The sequence below is a fragment of the Bos indicus x Bos taurus genome, unplaced genomic scaffold (genome assembly GCF_003369695.1).
Source record: "Bos indicus x Bos taurus breed Angus x Brahman F1 hybrid unplaced genomic scaffold, Bos_hybrid_MaternalHap_v2.0 tig00003275_arrow_arrow_obj, whole genome shotgun sequence".
Taxonomy (NCBI): Eukaryota; Metazoa; Chordata; class Mammalia; order Artiodactyla; family Bovidae; genus Bos; species Bos indicus x Bos taurus.
The window spans coordinates 83,868-90,794 of NW_020867636.1; the positions used below are offsets into that span (position 1 = coordinate 83,868).

Genomic DNA, 6,927 nt, shown 5'->3' on the forward strand with positions numbered 1-6,927 from the left:
CATGAAAAGAGGAGTCTGGTAGGCTACAGTCATAGGGTTGCAAAGAGTCGGACGTGACTAAGCACAGCCAGTAACAAGTGCCTATGATATGGAGCATTAAGAAGTGCAGAGGTTTAAGGTAATGAGAGCCCCAATAAACAGCTGCTGCTGCTAAGTTGCTTCAGTCGTGTCTGACTCTGCGCGACCCCATAGATGGCAGCCCACCAGGCTCCCCTGTCCCTGGGATTCTCCAGGCAAGAACACTGGAGTGGGTTGCCATTTCCTTCTCCAATGCATGAAAGTGAAAAGTGAAAGTGAAGTCGCTCAGTCACATCTGACTCTTAGCGACCCCATGGACTGCAGCCTACTAGGCTCCTCCATTCATGGGATTTTCCAGGCAAGAGTACTGGAGTGGGGTGCCATTGACTTCTCCACAATAAACAGCAGCCACCCCTTATTCTTCTCTGTGTGCCAGGATGTGTTTTTACTTAACTCTCACCTTTAATTATTTTTTGGTATATAAAAATTTATTACTGTCATGCTTTCTTCATAAAAATTTATGATATTAGTCTTTCCTTCTTGCCTTTGTATAAGGCCAAAAGAGAGACACTGGCTAATGTGACAACCTTAAAGCAGACTTCAAGAATGTCACCAACGGCATGACCTTTGCAACCAAATCCAGCAACCAGAATGTCATCATTTTCCTCAATAGAATTCAAGCAACCATCACTGGGTACAAAGGCTGTGATTTTTTGCCATTCTCGATGAGCTGAACCCTGACACATTTCCTGATGGCAGAATTTGGTTGTTTGGCTTCAACCCTTACTTTTTTGAGCACAATTCTCTTGGCATGAGAAGCGCCTCCAAAAGGGTTGGCCTTCAGGGCTATGCCCAAATGGGCTTTCTTGTACTACTTACCATGCCGCTTCTGGGCTTGTCGGTAGCTACAGAAATTCCTGGCAGTATGAAGACCGCAACACTTGCTCATTCTGCCAGTGTCACGGGCCTAAACAAAAGACTATCATATTTAATTTTAACACAAGATCGGAGGGTATTAGAAGCCCCATCTTATAGCACTTTAGGATCTTGATCAATGTCATAGGACTCCTAACTGACAGATGCAGCCTGTGAGCCGAAGCAGGTGGGACCACATAGTCTGTCCCCACTCCACCCACGTCCCGCGGGACCAGATCTCCCTGCCCAAAGACCTGCTCAGCAGCTTCAGCCTGACTCCCTGGGTGGGTCCGTAAGGTCCCTCAAGGCGCTCGCAGCCCCTTTGCTCCTACTGCCCCTGACTCGGGTCCTTCCTTCTGCAGGGCAGCCCCCGAGAGCCCCACCATCGGCAGGAGGACACCCTTATCCCGTTCTGGTAGCTTCTCCCTGCAGCCAGCTCCCGGGGTTGGGGTCACGCCAGGTTGTGAGGAGAATCAGGAGAGAAACAGGAAGGGAGTGAGCTCGTGGTCAGCACTTACCTCTGACCTGGGACCTCCCTCTCTCTCCCTGACACTTCCCACCACTCGTGGCAGCCCCCCTCCACACCCCCCACCTTCATTACACGTGCTCCTGTAGCTCTGCTGTGGATCAGAGTCACAAGAGGAGGGGTCAGAATGCAGGTTCCTGGGCTCCATTCCCAAAGATCTGATCCAGGAGGTCACATAGTGGGGCCTGGGAATTTGAATTTTTAACCAACAACCCAGTGGGTTTTGATGCAGGGGGTCCTCTGAACACACTTTGAGAAGCATTTAACAGACCTATCACTCACATCCGTGGCCGCAGGTCAAGAGTACAAATGAAGCCCAACTATATGTTTAAACATTTAAAAGTTATAAATCTGTCAGTCAACTACACATTCATAACTATTAAAACCTGGCAGACTGGGGTTTTGGACACTGAGCTCCAAGCCAGAAGGCAGGATAGCAGAGGGGGGGCCGCCCCAGCCCCAAGCCCTCCCCTTGCTCTTCCCAACTCTGGCTCTGACCTTCTTTGTGCCCTGAGCAATCTGCTGCTCAGAAAGAGCACCCCCAGCCTTTAAGTCCAAGCTCAAACCACCCTCTTCCGCCACTTAAAGAGCGGAATCTTGACCTCCTGTCGGGCTGGGACATGGGCCCCGGGAGGGAGGCGGGCATTGGTTCTGGGAGCAGGGATTTTGGGGTTCAGGTGCTCAGAGCACGGCCTGGAGGGGGCGGGGCTCCAGGTGGTCACACCCCCTGGTCCTCTCTGCCTGCCCCTGGGGAGGGTGCAACCACAGAATGATGGAGCAGGGCTTCTAAACCAGCGCTTCTCTGACTGTACTGGGAGCAGGAGTCACCTGGGATCCGGAGATTCTGAGTCAGTGGGTCTGGGTTAGAGACAAGATTCAGTGTTCTAATAGCCTCCTGGGGCAGGCCAAGGATGCTGGTCCACAGGCCTGGCTTAGAACAGCAGGGATCTGGAGCAGGGTGGGTGGAGTTTTCCTGTAAAGGACCAGGAAGTATATTTCCAGGCTTTGGGGGCCTTATGGTCTCTGCTCAGGAAAACATCTACTTCTGCTTCATTGACTATGTGAAAGCCTTTCTGTGGATCACAACAAACTGGAAAACTTAAAGAGATGGGAATCCCAGACCACCTTATCTGTCCCCTGAGGAACCTGTATGCAGGTCAAGAAGCAACAGTTAGAGCCGGACATGGAACAACTGCCTGGGTCAAAATTGGGAAAGGAGTATGACAAGGCTAGATAGTGTCACCCTGATTTAATTTATATGAAATAGAATGTATGTATCTCTATAACTGAATCACTGCTGTACAGCAGAAGTTAACACATTGTAAGTCAACTATACTTAAATAAATTTTTAAAGAAACATGAAAAAAAACCTAAGGGTGTCATTAGGTTCATTATTAGTAATATTTATTTTGGTTACTTGCTTAGCCTGGTGTTTGCCAGATTTTTCTACTTAAAAATATAATTCTTCCCTAAAGAATTAATCTGAGAAAATAGTTTGAGTCCATGAAAATGCCATGTCTCCCCCAACCCCCAAACATTCACTGTCTATTCAGCCAATGATGAAATTTGTTCCGAATTATTTATGACAATGATGGCTAAACTTTTCTGTCAATCTGTTTAGATTTGTGAGTTGGCATTCTACTGCAAAAAAGCTTTCCCTTCCTCCTATTTTCTGTCTTATTGGAATCAATATAAATTCAGATTAAAAAAATTTTATTGTTGTGAAATGTAGGGTTTTATAACCCTCAATCCTTTGTTTATCATTACTCATTACATTGCTAATGTGATATAAACTACATCTAAGAGACTCATTCTTTGTCTAGATAGTCTGCAAAATGTAATTTTAAAATGTTTTTTACATAATGTTCTTCAGAAGTAAATATGATTAGATTTTGGATCAAACACTGTTTTGGAATACCCCAAGCTTCCATCTATTGGGATGGATACTTGTGAGCATGGTTGCTGAGTGAAAAAGTGAATTTACTCAGAACCATTCAATGTAAACTTTGTGTGTAAAACATTCTTAGTGTGTCTTCCTTATCTTTGACAAAGGAGCAGGAATATACAATGGATTAAAGACAATCTCTTAACAAGTGGTGCTGGAAAACTGGTCAACCACTTGCAAAGAATGAAACTAGAACACTTTCTAACACCATACGCAAAAATAAACTCAAAATGGATTAAAGATCTAAATGTAAGACCAGAAAACTATAAAACTCCTAGAGGAGAACATAGGCAAACACTCTCCGACATACATCACAGCAGGATCTTCTATGACCCACCTCCCAGAATATTGGCAATAAAAGCAAAAATGAACAAATGGGACCTAATTAAACTTAAAAGCTTCTGCACAACAAAGGAAACTATAAGCAAGGTGAAAAGACAGCCTTCAGAATGGGAGAAAATAAATAGCAAATGAAGCAACTGACAAACAACTAATCTCAAAAATATACAAGCAACTCCTACAGCTCAATTCCAGAAAAATAAATGACCCAATCAAAAAAATGGGCCAAAGAACTCAATAGACATTCTTCTCCAAAGAAGACATACAGATGGCTAGCAAACACATGAAAAGATGTTCAACATCACTCATTATCAGAGAAATGTAAATCAAACCACTATGTAGGTACCATTTCACGCTAGTTCAGAATGGGTGCTATCCAAAAGTCTAACAAGCAATAAATGCTGGAGAGGGTGTGGGGAAAGGGAACCTCTTAACGTTGGTGGGAATGGCTGAACCAGTACAGTCACTATGGAGGGAACAGTTGTGGAGATTCTTAAAAAAACTGGGAATGAGAACTGGCCTTATGATCCAGCATCCCACTGCTGGGGCATGACAAACCAAGGAAACCAGAATTGAAAGAGGGGCACGTTTACCCCAATGGTTCATATCGCAGCACTGTTAATAATAGCCAGGACGGGAAGCACCTAGTATGTTCCATCAGCAGATGAATGGTAAGAAAGCTGGGGTACATATACACAATGGAGTATTACTCAGCCATTAAAAAAATGCATTTGAGTCAGTTTTAATGAAGTGGATGAAACTGGAGCCTATTATACAGAGTGAAGTAAGCCAGAAAGAAAAACACCAATATAGTATACTAACGCATATACATGGAATTTAGAAAGATGGTAACAATAACCCTGTATACGAGACAGCAAAAGAGACACTGATGTATAGACAGTCTTTTGGACTCTGTGGGAGAGGGAGAGGGTGGGATGATTTGGGAGAATCGCATTGAAACATGTATAATATCATATATGAAATGAGTCGCCAGTCCAGGTTCGATGCACGATACTGGATGCTTGGGCTGGTGCACTGGGACGACCCAGAGGGATGGTAGGGGAGGGAGGTGGGAAGAGGGTTCAGGATGGGGAACACATGTATACCTGTGGCAGATTCATTTTGATATATGGCAAAACCAATACAATATTGTAAAGTTAAAAATAAAATTAAATTAAAAAATTCTTAGTGTGTCTTAACATTGGTTCTTAAAACACACACACACACACACAAACACACAATCCCAGTTTAACTCCTAAGGCAAGCCAGATGGGTCTGGAGTACAGATGGAGGTTTCACAGTGCTGGCACTGTTATTCCTTCTTGTAATGTTATTTTTTAGGTCTAAATTCAAATAAATATATGTCTATCCCAGTTTTCAACACACATTGCTATTTTAGTTTAAAAAAAAATTCTTAGAACATTAGGTTTAAAAACAAAAGCTCAGTTAAGCCCTATTCTTTCTGCTTTTAAAGGAAAATTAAGAGCTCACACATAAACCTTGTATTTAAAAAAACTCTGAAGAGTTTTAAAGTAGCCTGTTGTGTTTCCAGGTACCTTATTCAACTTTAGGACCATGTTGCTGATTCAAGAATAGGGGGACCTCTAAATGTAAAGAGAAATTTAAATTTTCCAAGTTTTTAATGCTATTACAAATATTGATAATGTACAGTAGGACCTTTTGAAAGCCCATATGGTCTCATTTTAAGCATAAGTAAGATGATAACAATTAATAAAGAGGGTAGTACTAGAGAGGTAGTACTGATCGACAGCTAATCACAACATCCAGCATTGTTCAAAGCAGTGTTTCTCACCTGTCTGGGATTAAGTATCAGTTTTATTTAATTTCACATTTTCAGTCCATTGCTACCTAATCAGTGATCCACGGTGCACGGCTAGTGTGCAGCTCAGCCCTGTGCCCCTCCTCTCCCTGCAAGTGCAGCAGTCACACTGGTCTCTGGGATGTTCAGGATCCCACCATCCTAAGTGTGGATGTCACAGCCATAGCTGATGGCTCCGAGTTTCTAGCTTTCTTAAATTTCCTGTGCGTACTTCTAACCTGGTTATAAACAGTCCACAGACTGGCACTAGTGCACAGACCACATTGGGAGTGTCACTGTCATAGTTAATCTTTGCAACAGCCCTCTGAGAATCATACTATCCCCACTTCAACTTTCAGACAAAGACGCTGAAGCACAGTGGGCTTCCCAACCTTAAAAGCCCATGATTAGCAGGCAGCTGAACTTGTATCTAAACCCAGTTAGTGTCCAGAGGAGCCAGGATTTGCCCCTGGAAGGCTGACTCCAGAGCCTGTGCTCCTCCCCATGTGCTGGTGTCATTTTAACTACATGTGAAGGAGGGACAGTCTGGTTTAGCCCATCAGATGAGGACCTCCTCAATACACCTTCTGCAGTCTACAAACCTCCTTCATCCACACCCATTTTGCTCTTTTCTCTTGGTGATTAAGAGTCACCAAGGTCAGTGACTGCACCCTGTGTCTTTGGATGCTCTTGGTCCATCCATCATCCCAACCAAAGCAATGGTTCAAGAGCAGGAATTATATTCATTTTCCAGACAAAGTAGCTGAGAGGCAGAGGTTAAGATACTCTCCCAAGCATGAAACTAAGTCAACATGGCTGTAGGATGTCCAGAGCCCTTTTTATCAAGGATGGTACCAGTTTATTTCCCTGGAATCCTGGCTGGTTATCGGTTTCCATCACTCTCAAGTGTCCCACTCTGGACAATGCATTCTTTGGACACCCACACTGCTGGTGAGAGCACAGAAAGACCTGACAGGCAGGTCAGTGTGACTGATTCCAAAAGCAGGGCTGTCTGTTATCCCAGGCTACCTCTTAGAATTTCAAAATTATAAATTTGAAAAGGAAGGTTTGTTCTCAGTCAACATTTATTCATTCAACAACATTTACTGAACACTCCCTACATGATGCACACTGTGCTGGAAGATTAATTAAAAAGTGGATAGGGTATAATTCCAAGTATTTTTCTCACTTGATTAATGAGAAAACAGACCATGTGTGAACACTCACAATCAGGGTGAAAGTGAAAGTGAAGTCGCTCAGTCGTGTCTGACTCTTTGCGACCCTGTGGACTGTAGCCCACCACCCATGGATTCTCCAGGCAAGAATACTGGAGTGGGTTGCCATTTCCTTCTCCAGGGGATCCTC

The 6,927-nt window shown here is 43.8% G+C and overlaps 1 pseudogene; it reads right to left on the reverse strand.

Moving 5' to 3' along the window:
* Nucleotides 1–401: 401 nt before the first annotated feature.
* On the reverse strand, nucleotides 402–1,021 carry LOC113888946 (annotated as a pseudogene).
* Nucleotides 1,022–6,927: the final 5,906 nt, after the last annotated feature.